The sequence below is a fragment of the Melopsittacus undulatus genome, chromosome 16 (genome assembly GCF_012275295.1).
Source record: "Melopsittacus undulatus isolate bMelUnd1 chromosome 16, bMelUnd1.mat.Z, whole genome shotgun sequence".
Lineage (NCBI taxonomy): Eukaryota > Metazoa > Chordata > Aves > Psittaciformes > Psittaculidae > Melopsittacus > Melopsittacus undulatus.
In genome coordinates this window covers 1,144,738-1,168,087 of record NC_047542.1, presented here as the reverse complement: position 1 = coordinate 1,168,087, position 23,350 = coordinate 1,144,738, and the positions used below count along the sequence as shown (strand labels likewise).

Sequence of the window (23,350 nt, the reverse complement as noted above, 5' to 3'; positions counted from 1 at the left end):
GAGAGAAAATTTTATCCTATTGAAGATAACAGTGGCAAACTGACAGAAATTACCTCTGTCAGGAGAAAAAGCTCTTTAAATTTAGTGAAGGAAAAATGAAATACTGGTCACTTATCAAAACCAGTGAGAAATCTCTCAGAAAATAAATGACAGAGAACAGCTTTAGAAGGAGCAGGTGAATCTGATTCTCCTGAAGTCAGTGGTGTCAGTGGCATAATGCGGGTAAAACTAAATGAGCTAGAAATAAAAATGCTGGTTAGAAATAAGTTACCTGAGCATACTATGGTCATATATCACCCCTATATTATCACCTATAAAGGAAACCCTAAAATTAATAATTCTTTACTGTTAGGGTGCTGAGGCACTGGAATGGGTTGCCCAGGGAGGTTGTGAATGCTCCATCCCTGGCAGTGTTCAAGACCAGGTTGGATGAAGCCTTGGGTGATATGGTTTAGTGTGAGGTGTCCCTGCCCATGGGAGGGGGGTTGGAACTGGATGATCTTAAGGTCTTTTCCAGCCCTAACTATTCTATGATTCTATGATTACTTCGGAACTTTCAGTATAGGCTTCAAACCGTATATATATATTTTATAGGACTCCACAGTTTCAGAAAACCTAATTCACAGGCACAAAGGAGTAAGTAAAGATTTCAGGCACTAACTGACAGGAATACTACTGCAGCAAAATGGGGATAAATCCATCTCACCCATATAAAGTTGGTTGCCTTTGAGCTCTATGAAAACATGCCTCCATATACCAAGTGTATACCTCCAAATACCCAAGTATTGGCCAGCATGGAAGATTGCTGCTCACCTGTAGTTCCTGTCCAAGCACAAGGAGCCCTTCTATGTGCTGCTTAAAACAGCAAGTCCAAAGAGCTGCATGAAGGTGGATGCATGGCCTGTCCTCCTCTTCCTTTACAGCTTTCCCAGATGGATCTCGAGCTGGTTTTAGGGAAGTGTCTAGGTTGCTGTAGTTGGTCCTGAGATTTCCAATACAAAATGACCAGAAATGAAAGAACTGGACTTTGAGAGTTTATGAAAATCAAACTGAAATTCATCTGGGAAAGTATGAAGTTAATCAGTCTGCAAGATTACTATCCCATCTTACAGCCAAAATAGTCAAGGCAGAAAAATACAGTATCTTTAAGTGCCAATAAACTTTTCCAACTAGTGATCTTACTCCAGCTATTCAGAAGGGAATATAATATAAATCCTGCTTCTTGTCCAAACCCTGATTAATAAGAGCCAGCTGAATCCTAACAGTGATACCAGCATTTAATTTTGGTTCAGGCTCATAATTTTCATTTTTGTTGACCTTTTTCAGTATCTTTTTCGACCACTGGACAAAGAAATTTGAAGCAAATGAGATTTTTAGCAATTGTAGTGTAGTGAGAAGATAAAAATGAGCTGGTGTGTCATGATCATATTCCCAAAGATAGATTCCTTAGAGTCATGGAATGGTTTGTGTTGGGAAGGACCTTAAAGCTCATCCAGTCCTCGCCCCCTGCCACGGGCAGGGACCCCTTCCACTGGAGCAGCTGCTCCAAGCCCCTGTGTCCAACCTGGCCTTGAGCACTGCCAGGGATGGGGCAGCCACAGCTTCTCTGGGCTCCCTGTGCCAGTGCCTCTGCACCCTCACAGGGAACAGCTTCTGCCTTACATCTGACCATCACCTGTGATGTTTCTCTAGAGCTTGAATTTGGGGTATTCTTCCCTATTTCTAAATCTACTTTACCTTCATGAGACCTGTGGAATTCTGTTACCACCTTAGCAATTGAATTCTCTCTCTAATGATTTACTTTTACATGGCAATATGGAAATCTTGACAAGAAAACTCATGCCAGTCAAATTTATGTAGCTACATTTAACTCATTTTGTTAGAAGTCCACATAAGGCGTGGGATGAGTACTTTAGATTAAATGTTAATACTTTCCTTTAAATCAACATGCCCTGAGTTGAACTGAATGCGTAAACAACAAGGGCAGTTGCTCTTTAATGGTTTGACTTTTATATTCTTTGACATATCCTGTAAATGTGAGAAATACATCATTTCTGGATGACTGCTGGACATATGCAGTGGACAACAGTGAGTTGTGTCCTGCTACACATGAGCTCCTGCAAAGATTGGGCAGGTATTTGTAGATCTCCTCACTGCAAAGCCTGAGCTTGTTGTGAAGATTGTAAAGATATAGTGATGCTCAAACCCCCCTACTCCACATGCCTTTCCCATTTAATTTGCATTCAAAACAATTTCCTTAGAATTTCTAAGTTCTCTGATACAGAGATGTGAAATATGGTGGATGTTGTCATATACACTAAGCAAATGTTTGAGCTGGGGGGAAGAAAAGCTTTCAGCTTGGAAGCTGTTTTAGTAGTTCCTAGTAACATTAAAATAGGAGGTTACTAAAGAGGTGAAAGAAATGGTTTTTTTTCTCTCTGACCCTTTAAAATCTGGTACAATTTTGACATAAGAGGGTGAAGTCTCCTAGGGACAAGGTCTGGAGTAGAGCTTGTCCGCACAAAATCTGCAAATACAACAAGATCAACCAGAGAAACACTGAAAGAGCTACACAGAAATCTGCGTAACTGTTGTGAAGTTCCCTAGAAGCACAAGTAGTTCCTAACAAGAGAAGTGAAAGTCTCCTGACATCTAGGGTAGTTTACCAAGGAAAACATAAGGATCTTAGGATTGCTTAGACCTTTAAGCCATCTTTGGTTTTTGGCTCATTTGGACATGATAAGAAAAAGAAAACAAGCAAATAGGTTTCCATCTTTGCATTCTAGCATTTGAAGCTGCATAATTTTCTCTGAAGAGACAGAGCTGGTGTGTAGACTGTGGTGCTGCAGGAATTCTTGCCCATGTGCTTTCATGCTTCTTATGTTTATCCTCAGGATTTACTTAGGATTAAAGTAACTTTTGTGTGTAAATGTGTTGACGTTATGCAAAAGGCTCCATACCTCTATTTTTTTGCCTGTTTGTTTTCTGTTCTGAAGTGTGTTGAGCCTAGAAGATTGCTTTGATTAATTGGCAGGAGAGTAAACCATTGCAAAACTGATCTGCAGACGTTTTCAGGATGCTGGGGAACAACCTTTTTGTTTGCACTCTTTTATTTGCCTTTTTATCCTCATTTGTTCATTGTATTTTTGTGTGTGCCTGACTCAAGTGGTAGAAAACCAAGTCCGTTTTCATCAGTTTTTGTAATCCATGTAAGTTCCAGAGCCTTTTCTCTTTACATAATCCTTTTTTGCATCTTTTTTCATGGAATGAGTAGATTAAAAAGCAGTGAGAGAATGGAATTGGCATCCCCAAGTCCAGCCTGTGACTGCTACTATGGCTAAGTGTAGATAGGCACTTGCATTCCATCAGGGAGGGACAGACCTGTGCATCCCCTGTCTAAACAGAACTGCTCTTCTGGGCAGCAGTTGGGCTTGTTTGATACTGATTTGCTGGGCAGCACACTCAAGTACCAAGCAATATATTCTTGCTGGTACAATCTCATATTCTCTGGAACTCAGTCCTGCCCGTGATCATGCCTGCGTCTTGACACACTCTTTTTTGTTTCCTCTCCAGCACCAAGTGTCTGTTCCACATGCTTTCTGACTGCAGCCTCTTCTTTATCTGCAAGTCTCCCTGCCTTCTCCTTCTACACATTGAGACCAGCTGCCTCAGAGTTGCTGCCCCACCTGGGCTTTACTGCAGTGCACGCTGGACCTCTTCTCTTAAGAATCTTGGCTTTCATCTTCTGTGGAAGGTATTTACACTTTACTGTATTAATACATTGTAAAGTGTCTGTTAATGCTAGACAACTGCTGGTAAGCATGAAGAAAGGTAGTAACAAAATGCAGCGGATTCTGTGCATTAGAAACAGAAAAAATAATTCAAACTGCATTTCCTTGCACTGAATAAGCAAGTAAAGTGTCTTGATTTAGGAGCCTGTTTCATTCCTATGCTCTGAAAATCTCAGCTCTGCTTTAGTTGACACCCTGACACTAAACCTATGAGGCCAGAAAAATACAGACCAGTCTTCTTCACTATGCAAAGTTCCCAGCATCCTGCGTGTGTCAGGCAGCTGCTGCATAATAAAAATCTAACTAATGCTCCCAGAGAGCAAAGAGAGCTTGAACTGGGTCCATATTTTAGCTGTATTGTGTGGGCTTCTGGGAGCAGACCCAGTGAGCAGTGGGTGAGTAGGAGTTTTCTGTCTTTGTATTATGTCAGAGATTGAGGGGAGGCAGCTGCTGTGAATATTTTAAGACAGGAGGTTTTTCTTTCCTAACCAGACACTTAAGGTGAAATATAAATGTGAGAAGAGGTTTGTCTGAATCTTGAACCGGTGGCCTCTGGAGCCTGAGCACTCTGAAACATCCTTACCTCACAGAAAGCTTGCTGGCTATCACTGCAATGTACAGAGAAGTGACTGATGATAGAGAGTGCAAGATGTCCTCCCTGGCTGGGAGTCTGCAGCTGTCTCTGAGATAAATGTCTGTGTCTTTGAACAGTTCTGGTCATACACTTAAACAGAAAAGTGCTTGTAAAGAAAAGATTGATTCTTTCTTGTACTTTTCACTCCCTTTATATGTGGGAATCCTTTAAGCAAAGAATGAAGTGCAAAGAAGTCTAAATGAAGTTCAGGCTTCAGCAACCTCTGCTTATGAACAGGAAACTGGGAGTTGGACTAACCTGTCAGCCTTGACAATTCTTGAAAGTTTCTGTTTGGCAACACACTCATGTTAGGAACATTTGTGGGGTTCTTACGTGTTCATTTTCTGCTTGCTGGCATCTTCTGATTGCTGAATGCATTTTTTTTGCTGCAGTCAGGAAGTATAATGGAGAAGAGGCATCTCTTTTCTTTTAATTGTGCACTTGAATGTTTCTACCACTCCTAGAACTCTTTGGCCTTGTTGTAAATCTGAATAAATCTAAATGCCTAAATAGCAAAGTAATGCTAATTGCTGATGTCATCACACATCTTTACACTCTTCACTCTTCACCTTCCCATCGAGTTCACTGACTTCCCCACTAAGCAGTGTTTGAAATGTGGGACTTCCAATAAAGGTAGTCCAGGATTAGGGATTAGAAGATCACTATTACTGTGTTTACCAGTGTATTATTTTCCTTGCTGTCTTTTACTACAGAATCATAGAATGATTTGTGTTGGAAGGGACCTTGAAGATGGGCAGGGACACCTTCTATTAGATCAGGTTATTTTTTATATTAGTTATTATTATATTAGGTATGCACCTTTATTATTTCCATCAATAGACTGAATTTGTAAGCTCTTGGAAGTGGGCTGACTAAATGGTTGTAACAAGGTTTCTCACCTACATTGATCAAAACAATCTTGCAGAAGCCAATTATACCAAAACTTCTCTTACTTTTGTATTGCATCCCTTATAGAAGATATCAGAGAAGGAGTCAGAGTGGGAAGAGGCACTTCTGAAAGCTGTGGAATGGTAACTTGCTATAGAAATAAGAAGCTACAGAAACAATAACTTGTAAATAATATTTGAAGGCTATAGCTGGTTAAGTGCAATACAGCTTGAAGTTCAGATCCTGTTTTCTTCCAGTTTAGTAAGGGAAATGGGGGTTGAAACTTGATGATCTTAAGGTCCTTTCCGACCCTAACCATTCTCTGATTCTAAATATGTTGCAGACTAATGCATCTGTGTTCTTAGCATGGTAAAATGTGTACAGCCTTTGGTTGCTTAAACTACTGAGAAGAATGGCAAGTTCAGAACCTGTAAACTCATCAGCCCAAGGCAGCATAGCAGCTCTCTGTAGTATGCAGTGCTGTCGCTACCACTGCTATAAAATGGAGTGTGTTGTTAAAACCACTGTGGATAAGGAGTTATGGCCTGCATGGAAGAGTGCCATCTTTGTGTTAACTTAGATGTTAAAAAATGCTAACATGACCTCACAGATATACTGATTATCCTGCTAAAAGAAGACCTGGAATCTCTTCTCAGAATTACAGTTTTAATTAGAAGAATGTGAGCGAAGTCTTAATCTTGTTATTAGGGATAGACACGGATAAGACAGAAACAAAAGCCACAGCAACAGAGCCTAAACACAAAAATCAATGGTTTGAAGACTAGTAACTGCAGTGATTGCTGCAGCAACAAAACTACTTCTTGTCCCTTCTTTTCATACATGACTAAGCTTGACCGTGGTTGGAAGAAATACCATTTCTTGTAACATTGATCTACCTCACACACAGCTATTTGAAAATACACAGCAGAACTGCAGGGAAAGCATTTAAATTTACAAAGCAAATCCCCAGATGCATGAGGTTTTGTTGGGTTTTTTTATTTCCTTTTAGCCCTTCTAAATTCTTGTGACATTTGGGGATCAATAACAATCTCCTCTGTGGCTGATTCTGACAGATGTTAATCTTTCCCTTGGCTTTGCAGTCGGCTTGAAATAGTACTTGTTTCTTCATGTCAGGCCTCTGGCAATGCTTACTGGAGTCAGAATTACAGTTTCTAGTGAATCCTGTTTTTACTGTCATTAACTTTCTAAACTGTTCCCCATAGCTGGCAACGTTTCCAGGATTGGAGACCTACTTAGTGGGAAGCTGGGAGAGTGCTGGGTTGTTTCTGTCTCAAAGCATTGTGCCTTTAATTGAGATTTGCTTCACTTTGTCATTAAGTCCATTTATGTTGAAGGCATTTCATGACAGTGATCACATACTGTGCTTGTAGAGTGGCTGCTTTTCTGTTGTGATTTACCTATTAATGAAAGGGAAAAATAGCTCCATGTTTAGTTAAGGTTTTTACAAGTAGGTTTTTTTTTCCTTCTGCAGACTTGGTTAATAGATTCAGGAAATTTTGGGATTGGAAGTTGGAGACGTGGCTTACCTGCAGACCCTGTGCTATGCTTTAGCTAAGGAACTGGCTAGATCTATTTAGCAAACTACAGGTGCTCTGGTTTTGGTACCTACTTGTCTAGATAGCAGTTGATACCACCATCACAACCCATAGGCCCTGGTCTTATGCTTCCAAATTAGGGACAAATCTTGATCAGAAAGCAACAGGAACAGAAACATTTATCTCCCAAATGCCATAGAATTGATGGTGAACAAAAAACAGTGGGTGCAGTGTTGCTGTTTGTGTTCATCAGTTGTATAGGCTAATTTCCTTCTCTTAGAATGTGTTAGGGGTGACCCAAACCATGTGAGTTCTAGCATGAGCTTGGCAATGATCATTTTAGTTGGGGAAGCCAAATATTCATTTCTTAATAAGAAAGCTGATTAATCAGCTGTGTCATCCTGCTCTACTTCAGGATTAATATGAATGGCATTCCCTATGGATCAGCCTACACAGAGGCACATGCCAAACCATAATTAAGACTGAATGACTGCAAGTTCAATCAAATGTTTCAAAATAACCACATTAAGATTGATTGACTGAGTTCAATCAAATGTTTCAAAATATTACTCATGTGTTCTGGATAAAATAAAAAGCCAGGAATATTCTCAGCTAAGCAGTTAATTTCTTCCTGAACACTAAGAATCAGAGAATCATGGAATCTACTAGGCTGGAAAAGACCTTCAAGATCGTCAAGTCCAACCATTGCTCAGCACTGCCAAGGCCACCACTAACCCATGCACTGAGGGCCTCCTCTACACAGCGTGTGAGCACTTGCAGGGGTGCTGACCCCAGCCTGTGCACCCTCTGGGGAAGGAATTGTTCCTAGTCTCCAGTCTCACCCTCTCCTGGTGCAGCTTGAGGCTGTTTCCTCTTGTCCTGCACTTGTGATGTTCTTAATTTGAAGATTTTCACTATGACTCCAAGTAGAAGAACTTTGTTTCCATTGTGCAGGTCTGCATTAGGTTCCACTGCAGTGTATAGACTGACAGATGGAACATGGCACCTTCCCTCTCTCATATTCTTCTCTCTGAATGGTGCTGCAGTGCTGCCTTGTTTCTGGGACAGATAATTTGCCTCTAGGGATTAAAACAGGCTTTTAGAATATTTTAGAAAGAGAAACAACAGCAAGCTACAAAACCTCTTGCACATATTACTACAAGCGGCAAAAATCATGCCTGGAAGGGAAGAGGGGTATTGTAGAGATAAGTTAGTAAGTTTTTTCAGCTATTATTTTTAGATAATTAATCCCCAAAGGGTATTTCTGTGCATTTTGTTTCTTGCATCTAGTAAAAAAACTGTTTCAAGTAGGAGCTGAAGACAACTTATGTTAAATGTTCTTGCAAGAGTTTGTCTAGTTGAAATTAACGGTGATTGTTTCAGTACTTGTCTAGTTCCTTATGTGCCCTGGGTTGTGTGCAATAATGAAAACCTGATCATCAGCACATCCATAAATGACTCATCTTCTTTACTGCTCCCACATGGTTGCACAACTTTCGTGACTGCTTTGATGAGTATTTGGTATTTGTCATGTGAAGCTATTCCATCACTTTTGTAATATGGGAAATTCCAAGCACACTGAACACCTTAACACCACGTCACAGCTCATGGATTCATACTCATTTTGGACCCAGTATGACATAGTAGTCTAATTACCAGCCACATAAAGGCGAAAGTTACAACACAGACATCTGGCTGCAACCATGCACCTGGATTAAACAGTTTCCCATCTGGCTCTACTATATTATGGAGCAAAGCAGGTGGTAGAACCTTAGGTAAGGGCTGTCATTAACGAGTAAGCAATTGCTTTTCTTTCTTGTTTAGTTGGTTGTTTCTTTCTGCAGTGGATCAAGGTGATATATTTATCTCATGCCAATAAAGCTTCACTCACAAAAATGCTGGAAATGGAAGATGCTTCCTTTTTCTTTTTACTTTATGATCTGTTGGATGATGGCATTGCTGGGAAAAGAGGGAAATAAAGCTGCAGGAAATAGGAGAAGCAGGTTAAAGGGTTTTGTCAGAGCTCTTTTTTGCAGTTCTGTTTCCTCTGCTTTGAGCCTTGCCATGGGTCCATGCTGCAGATGCAACAGGGAATTTGGAGCTCCCCTACATGAGTGGGGAAGATGCAAAAGGGTTGTAAATTCTCATTCCAAATTCGCCTTTTACTAACAAGTAAAACTTGTTACTAACTCACACAGGGTTGATAATACTAATATTAAATTCTGGTTTTCTGTGTTGGGTAAATGGTTTCTTTTTCTACCGTTATGTTCAACCCTGCAAAGAACAGTGTTGGGATTTTGTAAGGAATCTAGGCACATGTGCTCTAAAGCTTATATACTGCACCTACAGCTTGTCAGCTGGGAACCTGCTGGTGATACGTGAGCTGTCTGCTATCAGTTTGGTCTTTGCTGTCTAGTCATTAATCGGAACAGAGAAAACATAATAAAATGCAGAATCCTTTCCCCACGTCATTATGGTATTTCCATGTTTTATATGCCAGTACTAATTCAGTTAACCTGAAATACTTGAAATTCACTGTCATTATATCACTTAACACTGTAGCCATGTATTTATTTATTACAGTATTACTTGGGAATGCTTATGTCTGTTGAATCAGTTGTCAGGAGCAATCACAGAATCACACACAGAATCACAGAACTGGTAAAGTTGGAAGGGAGATCATCTAGTCCAAGCATAATAGTGAAAAGAAAGCAGTTATATTCTGAATTGGAAGGTAATGTGCATGAACATATGGTGGAAAGAAACAAAAGATGACATTTGTAGCCAGATGTGATCTGGCTGTGTTGTATGGTCAAGAATGGGACTCCACAGATTGTTGTCATAATTATAGCATTAGGAATAGATTTTTCATAGGTGTTTGCTTATTTTTACTACACTGCTAATCAGATGATGACTACATGACAATTTTAGATTGTTTAACACAAGGAAAATAAGTGGTGAGTTGGGTTTTGGTTTTTAGGGTTTTTTTAAGAACATATGCCTAACAGGTCTCTGACTTAAACATGTTTTTAAAGGTACATCCTGTGTTTGCATTTAGCATATTTCAACTTTTCTGTTGTTTTTTTGGGGGGTGAATATTAGGTTCAAAGCAGATAGTCAAATTTTGTACCTTATAAGATCATTTTCTGCCAGCTTAAAATGGAAACCAGAGGGACAGTTTGATCCGATGTGCACCTACTTTCTGTGTGCAATGTCACAGTTTAAATAGATGTTTCTTGAAAAAGAGCTTTTGCAAAATTTTATTGCAAAGATAGAGAGATGAACTTTAAATGTGCCGAACATCACATCAGGTTTTCTGTGGCACTGGAAATCAGTGATTTTCTTAGCAAGTATTTCCTTTCAAGTGATGGAACAATCCTGGTTCCAGTGCTGAAGACTGAATTCAAACAAATTCTGTGACTCGAATGCTTTTGCAAATTTGAAATGTTGAACAAAGGTAGGAAATTCTATAGTTCATAAGTAGTTTTCTACTTTCTTTGCTTTCAGATAGAAGGAGTGGGAGAGAGGAGAAGGAAAAGGCCACGTTTTTCTTTCAAAGCATAGAGGGGAAAAAGTGGGCTTTAGTGCAACTCTTCACAGTACTACTCTGTTTACAAAGGCAGTTTACAGTGCAGGAATGCACATCTAGGGAGAGCTGGTGGATCAAAGTCCCTCTAATGCATGTGATGTGATTCCTCGTGCTTTGGCAAAGCCAGAAACTCACACTTTTGGCATATCGAAAGTGTCCTGGAACGTGAGGCTGAGCAGTGAAACTTTGCACTCCTGTTTACAGCTTGTGCCTGAGAAAATAATGAGGAAAAAGTTTGGCAAAAATGATTGGGGCTGGAGGATTCTGATCCAGGCAGAACAAAATAATAGATGTTGAATATTGAGAGCTTTGATAAGAAACACCAATAACAAGGAGAGGAATGGAATGGGTCCTTGACATGAAAAATAAAGCATGCTTAGGCTGTGTGCCTTGACGTCTTTGTAACTTAAACATAAGTTGGTACACAAATGCAAGGCATAATTGAGTACACAGTTCTTGGTTGCTGTGCATACTTCAAAGTGGGGGCAACAAAGAGCATCACCTGGTTTTAGTCTGGCTTAATAGGGAAATGACACTTACGAAATGACACTCTCTTGTGAACCCTTGACACAACGACCCTTGAAATTGTTGACTGCCATTCACATCTCACAGAAGGTTAGAGGTCTTAAAGCTACTAGCTTTCTAAATAAAGATAATGTTAATGTTTCTACAAGTTTGATTAAAATGTAGGATAGGTAGAAGTCCTGACCAGAACAAAGGGTGTGCTGTTAGAGGTCTGTTTGATTAGAGTTTGTGTTAGACATGTGTATCTCTATGGCCTAGAAGTTACTCAAACCTCACAGATGCTTGCAAACTTAGTACATGCCAGAAACTCTGACCACCACAGAGAACAAGGTTTCATTATTTCTGCTTATTGTACTGCTTGTTTTAATACAAGGGACTGAAGTAAAATTATGAACCCAGGAGAAAAGAGAAGGGCAGACCCCAAGCTTTTTAACATTTGTGTCTGTGACCTGCAGGAACAAGTTATATTTGCAGTTAATGGTAATATAAAAAGTATGACAAACAAAGAAGAGGCAAAAACCTTTTCATAGAGCATTATGGATTGCTTGGTAATCTTAGCATAAGCAAACAACACTTTACAGCCAGCCTGTGGTAGGAATACAGAGAAATGTCATCCATAGATGAATAAAGGATACAAGTGTTATTTACAGGACTGGAGTCTTAGGGGACGAAGTGAGTATAAAACAACCTTGAATGCATAGTTGATTGAAAAATGACTGGCTCTATGGTGTAACCACAGTGAAAACAGTTAAAACAGGATAAAGAGGCTATTTTCTCTCTGTTCGTATTTATTTCCCTTGACACAGGTTGTGTACCTTTTCCTGCCAGGTAAGAAGTGCAGTTAGTGCAATCAGTTTTGCTGAGGGAAATGGATAAAATTCCTAACACTGTGATCAGAAGAAAAATGGCAGTGTGTTCCCCATTAAAGAGAACCCTTTCAACATACTATCAGTACGTAAGAATGCCTGAGATGGACCAGATGAAAGAATCTTGTCAATCCTGTTTGCCTGAAGAGGCAAATAGAAGATCCTTCTGGAAGTGTCTGAGAGAAAGATAAGCATAAAGTGGTACTTATTCAGCCACTTTCCTCTCCTGTAGTTTTTGGATGAGCAGCTTTCTGTGCAGGTTTTTCTGCGTTTAGAATCTTCAGTATATTTCCCATCCATGTCCCTGTCTACGTGTTCCTTGAGTCAATGTACATTTTGAGCAGCAAAGTGACCGGGAGTTCTGCAGCTTAATTCCATGGTGTAGAGCAATGGGTTTCTGTCATTATTGAGCCTGTCATCTTGTGGTTCCCTTTGGTGCACTAAGCTTTTGTAGTAGAAGAGGCACCAGGCAGCTGAGCCTTCTGAATCTGCCCATGATTTAAATCCCCTTTGGACTTTTACTGTTTTGCATAAATCCAAAAATATTGCAGTGGGGAGAGCTGAGGAGCTGGGCCTAAGCCCCAGTACAGCAGCCAAACAGTGAGGAAAGAATCTAGCCCGTGAAAAGATACCATTATTATAGGTAATGGAAGCACTTAACCTGAATTCTTGGTCAAAGGCAATATATGATAAAAAGAGAAAATGCCAAAGCTAATGGCTGTGGACTGCAGCCAGCTGGAAAGAAAAAGCAAACCAGAAACACCTAAACCAAAACTCCAAACTGAGTAATGAGAGACAATGAGTGGCTCCTCATGTGGAAAACCTTTTAGGTGTTAAACCAGTAATAAATACAGGCCGTTATCACATGGATGTTATCCTTCATAGTAGAGCCAATTTGAATATTACCTAGGAGACTGAATGTCAACCATAATGCTGTTCCTTGGTTCCGAGTTCCTTAAAGACCTGCTGCATGGCTGTACTCCACTCATCCCTAGAATTCTGCACTGAGCACATCTACCAAGAAAATAATGTTGCAGAAAGTTTGCTGCTTATTATTGACTCCTCAGTCTTAGTCCTCTAGTAAATGGTACAGAGATCCTTCTTTGAGCAGGAGCATGGGCAGAGGACCTCCTGATATCCCATCCAGTTTGATCTATTCTTTGATCATGCAATCATGGAGTCATGGAATCAGCCAGGTTGGAAAAGACCTTCAAGCTCATCCAATCCAACCGTTCCTCAGCACTGCCAAGACCACCACTAACCCATGGCATTTAAGAGCCTCATCTCCACGGTGTGTGAACACTTGCAGGGACTCCAGTACTACCCTGGGGAGCCTGTTCTAATGCCTGAGCACCCTTTGGGGAAGGAATTGTTCTTAATCTCCAGTCTAACTCTCCCCTCGTGCAGCTTGAGGCTATTTCCTCTTGTCCCATCCCTTGTTCCTTGGGACAGGCAACCAGCCATCTCCTGCCTCCATCCTCCTGTCAGGTAGTTGTAGAGAGTGATGTATAGAGATGCTATACTTGTCAGTATTTGAAGGCCACCTTCATCTCAGGGAACCCTGTAAAACTGACTTCAGATTTGTTCTGTACACTGTTGCTTTAACAAACATTTCTCTATGTCTGTTGCTATGAAGTATTTTCCATGTTGAAAGTCCTACAGAAGGCAGAGTCCTTTTCTAGACGTGTGAAAGTGGTAGCAATAATTGAAAATAAAAGATGGAACTGTGCATTTACTTTTCCTGCTACTAAAGAATTCTTAGGAGATCAGAAACTAACAGAGGTTTACAATGTGACATTTCCTAGTGATCAGCCATCTGAACAAGCTTTTCAAACATGACTCTGTGTGGGGTGTCCGTAATTCTACTTGGGTTCATAAAGAGCTAGCACACACAAAAGAGAGAAAATCGTGGAAAACTGAAGATATCCTCTAGGTTATTAACTTTGAATTTCCTGTTCACTTAGTGGTACATAAGGAGCTTGTATCCATTGACCATAAAAGACTTAAATGATTTTCTTAATTAGGATAGAAAGCTGTAACTTCTGAAACACAGTTCTTGGGTTACTGAAGTTATAACAAAGCAAAGCTATAGAAGCTTGATACAAACCAGAATAAAGTCAATGGTTGCTTTGGAATCCGTTGGCTTTCTAAAGAATCCAAAAATCACTCAAATTTAATGGACTGTAGCTATACAAAGTAATAGCAACAAGCCCTATATCCACTTGCATGTTTAGTTCAAAAGAAGGAATGTGTAAATGTAATTCAAAACATTTAAATCCCCTAAGGTTACATGCATGTGTGTTTGTCTCATAGGTTTTGAACACTTCACCAAGGAATCAATCACAGTGTGCTTGATTCCTTGAGACAAGCACAGTAAAATTTGAATGGAGTATGAAACTCTACTAAATGTGAATTATTAGAAAGAAATTAGTTTGAATATTTCTAACTTACTAAATTTAACCTTAGAAACAAAGGGACACAAATTTAAACCCAAAAGCAGCAGGTATAATTTGTTTCCTAGGGACTTCCAGAAATGTAAAAGGAAGCTGATGAGGGATGCAGTGTAACTTAGCACTTTGTCAATGCCTGATAGGACACATTAGCTGTGAGTATCCCAGTTTTTAAACACACAATTTTCAGTTCCTGGAATAAAATTTCCAAAGCTCTTGAGCTCTCTAATTCTGTATTGATTTTCAGGTGCTTCAGAACCTGCTAAGTGGGTTCTTCATGTGACACAAGTACAGTGAAACTGGGAAATGGGAGCTGCTTTTGAAAAAGAAATGCCCTATCTTTTGTAGAACATTCTGCCCTGAAGCAAGTTGTCCTATGAGTCATGTCATAGAATCACAGAGCGGCTTGTGTCAAAAGGGGCCTTAAAGCTCCTCCAGCTCCAACCCCTGCCACGGGCAGGGACCCTTTCCACTGGAGCAGCTGCTCCAAGCCCCTGTGTCCAACCTGGCCTTGAGCACTGCCAGGGATGGGGCAGCCACAGCTTCTCTGGGCACCCTGTGCCTCAGCACCCTCCCAGGGAACAGCTTCTGCCTAAGAGCTCATCTCAATCTTCCATTTCAAGCTTATAAGCCTGAAGTCACAACCATCTGAGCAGCAGCTGTCTGCAGACTGAGAAGTGTCACAGTCCATCAGCTGCAGTTAGAAAATGCACTTCATACATCTAAATAAGATGAAAAACTGGTATGTTTTCAGAGATGGCTATTTTATGCCTCCTTGCTCATTCTTAATGAGGGAAAATTGTTCAAAGGCTGCTGTGTAAAAGTGTTGGTTTTCAGTCTGAAATATGAAAGTGCCAGAAAGTTAAGAATATGCACTCCTGCAGTGACCAGACATCCATGCACAGTGTGACAGTTCATTCTTGCTTACTGACCCAAGCAGCTGGTGTGCCCTGCTGACCCTCCTTAAAGGCCACAGTATAATCATTTTGATGATTCGTGAAAGTACAGCTCCTAAGTGGGGCTGAATTTATAGTTACGTTCATCAGAATTCAAGTTGTTCTTGCAATGCGTTAAGCAATGAATAGTTGAAATGAGCAATTTGGATGGCTGTGCTAATACACGCACCATAAATGCTGCTCTGGAGCTGGTACATAGAGCATCAAAAAGGGATCGTGAAATAATGGGCAGGAAATGATGCATTTCAGAAAATGCAGGCTGTGTCATTCACCACAGGGCAAATGGCTCTGTGCACAAGCACAGGTCTTTTTCCATACCTTAGTCATCCAGCACATAAAGGCTTCAAACAAAAAGGGAAAAGATATGTTTGAAAATAGAAGAAAACCCCTACATATTGTGTGAGCCAGAGCTGTTAAATGTATTGTAATCAGAGAATATATAACAATGAGGTGTTTGGTGAATTTCCATCCCCAAAATTTCTGAAGAGCTCTTTCCTTTCCTTTTAAAAGCCTGGATCACATATGGTTGTGTAAAGAGCAAACTGAAGTGCTTCACCGAAGTAAATCAGTGAACCAGAGCACAAAAATATCTGTCACCTTTATACTTACACAGTACAAAGGGAAAAATATGAAACTATTCAGAATAGGAATAATTCAAAATAGTAATTTTTAGACTAGCAAAGCCATACTTAGCATATAGCAAGTTGTCCCAAAAATAATCTGCTTACCATCTGTACTTATACTGGGCTAATTTCCTCATTGTGGGTCAGAACTGCCAGAAAGAATCTAGTCTTTTATTACTTTTCAGAGCAGTTAACAACTAACTGAGCTAAATCAGGTTTTGTCACATACTTTTTAAGGCAGCACAAACAGGGCGCTCCGAACTAAATGACACAGTGCAAGGAACAGATTCAGTTTTTCGATTATTCGTTCATTGCATTGATTTTATTCCTGGAAAGAGCCTTGTATTTGTGTCACAGAATTGGTCCTTATGATTTTGGCAATAATATGTAAAGCAAGGCCCAAAACAAAGTCAAACTCTTAACCTTCTGTTTGACTTTTTCAGTCTTTGTGCTTTTACACTGAAATCAATGAGAGTTTTGATACATAGCAAGTCAATGGGAGCAGAATCTGATCTTTTATTAGCACATTGTTATGGACCCTGTGGGAACAGGAAATTTGATTTCATAGCCAGGAACATCAATTAGGGAAAGTTAGTTCTGAGATCAGTTTTAGTGGTCTGGGTTCAATATTCAGTTTTAGAAAATCTCTGAACAAAAACTGTCTTGAACTACACTGAGTGGCCTCGCTCCTGCAGGTTTGATTGCTGACAGCAATCAGAGCTGTGGCCAGAGAACACCTGTAGGGACTGTCAGACTGTGTTAGGGTTTGGGCTGTAAAGTTCAGGACAGGCAATTCCTCAGGATTTTTCATCAGCGACTGTAGCGATAGGACAAGGGGTGATGGTTTCAAACTGAAACAGAGAAAGTTCAGGTTAGATATAAGGAGGAAGTTCTTTCCTTGAGGGAAGGTGGCGAGGCGCTGGCACAGGGTGCCCAGAGAAGCTGTGGCTGTCCCATCCCTGGCAGTACTCAAGGCCAGGTTGGACACAGGGGCTTGGACCACCCTGCTCTAGTGGAAGGGGGGTTGGAACTGGATGATCTTAAGCTCCTTTCCAGCCCAAACCATTATATGATTCTATTATTTTTGTTCTCTGTTGTCACCATCTCACAGTTTCTTCTAGGGAATACCTCTAGGTAATGTGGAAGTCATAGTAATGTGATAAAACTGATCCCAGCAATAGAAAACGTCTCATCAATCTTGATTTTTGTTCTCTGATAATGGCAGCTGTTGTGCCATAAAATCTCAAAGCATTGTTGTAAATGCAGGAGCTTAGGCGAAAAAGAAGAAAGGCTCTTTACTGGGAAAGAAATGTTGTTTCCAAGGTAAGAAAAAGTCAAAGGTGTTTCATTCATTTGAAAATGGCACAGGAAGTGAAGCTCCAGAAGCTGCAGTAAAGCCATTGAGCATGTTATTTCCAACTCCCCCATGCAGTTATTTTCATTTTGAATTTAGATAATATGCCAGACACGTCTTGTACATATGTATGTATGCTTTCTACATGCATGCAACAATTTGCATCTTAATAGCTGTATGCAAGGCTCAAAATACCAATCAGCACTTTGCATATTTTCTCCTGCTGTGCAGTAGTGGTGCAGTCTAAATGTCTTCTACATGAATATAGTCGGACAGAGATTATGCCTGAAGGTAGTCAAGTACTACATTCTTCTTTCTGTCTCTCATTTCTAAATACATGAGAGCACTGGGCAGTGTGGTTTACATGGGTGTGCTTCACTTGGGGCTAATGCGTTCAAAGATGTGCTGACTAGTGAACTGCTGTAGCCACCTCAGTATCCTCGGTGACTTACCAGCTCTGCCAATGCAGTCAGCATCTTACGTCTTCGTTTGTGTATCCATTAAATTGGATTTCATCCCTCTGCGTGTGTCCCAATAATTGTTTCCAAGTGGCAGGTGTTGATGTTCCAGTACATCATAACTCATTTGCAAGCACTTAATTATCTCACAGAAGCAAGAGCTGTGAACAGAGAATCCTACTTGTACACAGAGGAAGTTCTATGTCTTTGGAGTGTTTCTTTATGCATGCTGCAGGCTGAAAAACACATCGAATGCAACGTAGAAATCACAAGCTCTATAGTTTCTCTAAATATGGAACATTTTCCAGGCTGTCGTCATTGGCACCCTTACATTTTTCACTTTCTGAGGTGTAAATGATGACCAGAACTTATTATTCAGGATCTGGGGACAGTATCGGTTTGTATCAACAGTCTGAGATTTTCTTTCCACCAAGTTCCATAGCTTTAGACTAGTGGAACCAGGCAGATAAGAATGCACATAACCCACATGAAGTTACTACAGTCTCTTGGCAACAACAAAAACGATTTTGCTTTGTTTGGCCACGTTCAGTTTGGGTCTAAATAACACATGCACAGGCAAATATTTCATGAATTCAGCAGAGCTGCACAAAGGGCGTTGTGTCAGGAAAACAAGCCACATGCATCCCATAGGACATCTATCCCAGAGCTTCTGTTGTAGAAATGCTCTTAAACACATTGACCTCTCTGACCAGGCTCAAGTCAAATCCAGCACAGGAAGAGTTTCCTCCTTGCTGTGCGAGCAATGCAGCTGGATCAGCATTGCTACACGTGCCTTTCACTTTCTTTACCATGGGGCATGTTTCTTGGGCAGAGGTGTGATCTTGCGTTTCTCCAAGTGTATCTCAGCTGATCTAGTTCGTGGTCACTTTCTGAATAAGCCCTTAAAACTTATATTCAGCAGAGGGCACTTGCCAGCAGAGGTCATTGTTGCTGTGGCCAGTTTGAGCTTCACCCGCTTTAGTTGGGCTGAGATTTGAAGGAGAGACAAATATTTCTAAACCCAGCAATCCAGGATTGACTTCTGGGCTTCGGATATTGACTCTTGGGGAATGAAAACATTCATTTTATTACCCCTTTATTTTTTATCAGCAGATTTTGCTCTTAAAATATAGACTAAGAAAAAGGCAGAATTATGTTAACTTCTTAAAATGAGCAGGATTTTTCCACATGCTTTTAATTTAATTCAATTAATGCTAATTAATATGTGTTCAATATTCTGTTAATCCTAAAAGCTTTTTGTAAGGAACCACAAAACTAATTGATAGAACCAGCATTTAAAGGAATATTTTTAGATGGCCAAAGCCATGGAGCAGTAGGGGAATTTATGGGACTTATTCTATTGCTTGAAATAATCTAGCTTTTAAATGTGTTCCATCTGAGCCTTGTTCCAAGTATCCCATTAAAGAAGCACATTTTACATTTGCAAATGCTAATCTGAATACCTGGTTTAGGTATTTTTCTAACCTGAACTTTTAAATTAACATCTTACAGTGATTAAATAGACTGCTTGGTTCTTCTATGTGACAACTGTTTACTTAGGGTATGGGTTACAATGAGCTTTTGTGCTCATTGTAATTCTCCACTACACTTAAGTGAAGACATCTGAAAAGACAATTTAAGCTTTTGATGGAGAAAATGGACACTGCTTAGCTAGGTGGATGAGAAAAAGAAAACCACACTTGCTTTCTTTACTACCTTATTGTGAGACTGACAGATCCCTTTAGGGTGAGTGGCTGGGATTGATAAAGACGTGAAATCACAATTATTCCACTGCGCAGACTCATCAGGAGGGCTCCTCTCCAGACCTTGCTGAGATTTGTTAGAAAATGATTCATATCTATAATTACTAATATATTTAAAGGATGAATCTCACTTGCAACACTGCAGTTAATGTGCTTCTTCATTCTGTCACTGGAACCTCTTTGTGAAAGTGCAGAAAATCTTGTAACCTGAGTTTCAGATGAATGTCTGTAATGGTAGTTGTCAGGGTAGTTTGAAAAAGCCTGGTTTCCATAATACCTGAAACAGCCCAGAGCTGCAGAGTATGAAAGTACAGGCAGCTTAGCTGCTTCTTTCTCTTTGTGCAGGTAATTGTCACATTTTACTTTGGCTTAGCAAAAAAAAATGCCCAAAAGACTTTATTGTGATACTCTAATGCACGAAAACAGCCATAAATTATCTGTCAGACAGTTCCAGTGCAGCTTCAGAGCTGTGACAACTTGGAAAAACCAGCCTGACAAGCAGGCTAGCTTTGCCTTTTCCCCAAAACTTCTTGAGCATATAAGGAGAATTTAAAGTGAAGAAAGCAACTGCAGCACAAACACTTTTTGTTCTCACTACACAGATTCCTTCTGTCTCCCTGACTGGGGTCCCCAGTTTTGTCTCTGCCTGGTGCGTCAGATAAAACATTGTTAGCACCTGGCATAAACCAATAAACATGATCAGTTCCATCACTGGCAGGCAGTTTGTAAGCTTTTCCGAGTGGACATGGTAGAGGATACAGTCTCTAGTGATCTACTACTCTGCCAATAGCGAGAGGTTTCTGCCTTGGCCCGGTCATGCTTTGATTTACCACAATTCCTATTTATATTACTAGAGAAAGAAAGAAGTTCTTATCTAGATTAGAATTATGCTATAGGAAAAAGAAATCAAGGTTAAGTAAGCCTGAATATTCAGAACAAAGGCAGTAAAGAATTTTCATATAGGTGTGAGTGCTGTATGGTGCAAATAAAAGTAAATTCTCATATACCTGGATAAAAAGAGTAAGAATAATATTACATTTCTCTAAGATTAAGCTGTTCTTACTAAAGATGGTTTTTGAGCTTTAAGCTTAAACACAAATGCTTATGAACACCTTCCCAGATCTATGTGCTGTTTAACCTGCTTTAGCAGATGCAGTTTGCAGTTTCCCTAGACCATGCTTTCCTCAGAAATGCTATTTTTAAGACATGAGCCCTCCGCATTTCAAAGCCATCTGCTCTGTTCTCCTCAAGAGAGTAAAAATCACTGCACAGCAAACCCACACTGGCTGGTTTTGAAGATCCCAAACTTCCACAACTGGTGTGACTGCTGTGTTCCTGCTTTGTGAACGCTGGCTCCTGTGGGGCACTCACCTCAGAGCAGCGGCACGGGATGCCGGCAGTACCGGGGATCTGGAGGGTTGTCCGAGCTGGTTTGTAGTCCGTAGCAGCCCAGTCTGTGGACACTTTCCCAAGCCAGAAGAGCCATTCACATTCCCTCTGCCTTTCCAGCCTCATTCACTGCTCACAGGGCTCAGCTAGCTGCACTGACTCACAGAAATGAAGCTCCCTCTGGGTCCTAGTGCTGTAAACGTGTGGGAGCTGCACGGACTCGCAGGAATTCAGCCTCTGGCGTGGTGCCTAGACCATGCAGTGATGCACAGATGTGCAGTGAAAGTTTCAGTGTGCACTGGTATGACTGTGCATACAGAATACTGAGAAAAACCTCCAACTTCCTGGTTCCACCGGCAAGAACTGAAACCCTCTTTAAGGGATGTTTTGTCCTCAGCCTTTCTACTTTGCATCTTAATCCTTGCTATCCATTTAAAGATGAGAGCTCCCAGAAGGAAACTCCACACTCCCTGATGAATGGGTCCTTTTGAAGAAATCTCTGGAGCTGTTTACTTGTGTGAGGAGTCTAGAAACAAACCTCCAGGAACACTAAGAGTTAACTGGTGAAGCCGTGGACTGGGTTCCCTGAAGGAACTGTGCAGTCCCTGTTATCAGCTGCCTGTAACAGGGGTCAGCCAAACGCTGATCTAGAGTAGCAAAGAAATATTTGACCCTGACTTGGGCAGAGGAAAAGATTATATAAGAACCTTTCCAGACATAATATCCAGTGTTTAACATACTTACCTTAAGCAACAAAGAGATATGGAAATGTTTCCCGTTATGTGTGGGGAGGAGAATGAAGTACTTGACAAGGAAACAGCAGTGTGGTCTTAAGCACTGATAAATATAGGAAAGAAATGGAAAGGCAACAATTTTTTTAAGATGCTAGGGGAAAAAAAAGCATTTTTGGTTAAAAGCTCTAAAAAAAAATATTGGCTAACTATGTAGGGAACTGTGAAGCAGCCACTCAGAATGTCGTAGTTCTCATTCTGGCATAGTGTAACCTTTGTGATTACACAGACATAAGGAAAGAATTTAGATCGTCCTCTGTTGAAAAGTAGACACAGCATTTTATCTGTGTGGAAATCATGGAACTTGTGTGATTCCATCCAGAAGAGGGCAGCCGTCGGGAGAGCCTTGTCCTTACAGTCCTCTGGGGAAGCGAAGGATGTGTGGAAGGTACTACATAAGGGTGTGGGGCAAGAAGGCAAAGTAGCTTGGAGATAATAATGCTTCTTATTTACCGCAGGGCTATGCTTCTTTCTAAACCTGAAGCAAGCACACCCTCATGTTTTATTATAACTAGTTGGCAAACCTTACATTTATTTCCAGTCACAAGATAACTGGCTCCAGTGCTCAGCTGGTGTTTGAAAGTGATGTGCATTTCAAATTGCCTGAAATATCCTTCAGGAAATTGCAGCACAAAATGCTTGATGCAAATGCTAATATTACCTTCCCAGTTTGCTGGGGGTAAATGCTGCATCCCAGTGGGAAATGCTCCTTCCCTGGCAGTGTTCAAGGCCAGGTTTGATGGGGCTTGGAGCAGCTGCTCCAGTGGAAGGTGTCCCTGCCCGTGGCAGGGGTTGGAACTGGGTGAGCTTTAAGGTCCCTTCCAATCCAAACCATTCCATGATTCTATGATGATATCACATGCTCTGTAATCAGTGAATCTGCATAAAGAGTTCTGTGAGCACAGAACTAATGGATCCTGGTTCTCTATAGATTTGCGTCCACTTTGTTCTGTGCTTCTACTACAATAATTTCAAGTCTCCCATGTTCTCTTATATGGGCTTCCTTAAACTGTATCTCCAGTTTCCTGTAAGAGTCAGGCTGTCCAGTGTGTGCCTGAGTACTGCCATGTAGTGCACAGTGCAGGAAAACATGTGCTCCCACCACAATGAAGAGCAGCACTGTTGGGAGTGATGACTACTGGGAAAACGTTTTGCACTCTCCTGACCCCTGGGCTGAGGTTGGGGTTACGCTGAGACCCACAGCAGCAACAGTGTGGATCATCACAGTCTCTTTCTCTGCATCAGCATTTCTGTTGTATGGTGGAGGGGGCGCAATGTAGGGAAATAGTGCCTTATGCTCATGTGGTGTGTTCAGGATTGTAAGAGGGCTTGAGGACTGAAGGTGGGTTCCTCCCAGAGCCAGTGTCTTTTGTGCTGCTGAAAGGCTCAGGGAAGGCACTTGAGAAGAAGTGGCTGCGCTTTTCTGTTTAGAAGCAACACCCTTGAAGAAAAAAAGCTGCCCAAAATGATGAAAATCCTTATTTCTTTCTGAAATCTTTGTGGGTTTGCAAGGAGCACAGGTGCGTACAGCTGCTGTTCCTAAATCCTGACACTTTGGATGCATGTCAGGTCACTGAGAAAGGGGCCCACAGAGCACAGGATGGTTTTCAGAGATCCCATGAAAGTATATGGGGGTGGGATAAGGTTAACAAGTTTTACTGTCCTCAGAGACACCTTGTGTGTGTGAACACTTACATTCAATACTTTCTTGTAATAC

The 23,350-nt window shown here is 40.8% G+C and overlaps 1 protein-coding gene across 3 annotated transcripts in view; it reads right to left on the bottom strand.

The window, feature by feature from the left end:
* The window catches only part of NGF (nerve growth factor), a 33,083-nt gene extending 11,975 nt beyond the window's left edge, over positions 1 to 21,108 (bottom strand). For all 3 annotated transcript variants that reach the window (XM_031054682.2, XM_031054680.2, XM_031054681.2), the window contains exon 1: positions 20,825 to 21,108. The gene's annotated coding sequence lies outside the window, so the exon portion shown is untranslated. The remainder of the gene's footprint in view (positions 1 to 20,824) is intronic.
* Between the last annotated feature and the right edge of the window lie 2,242 nt (positions 21,109 to 23,350).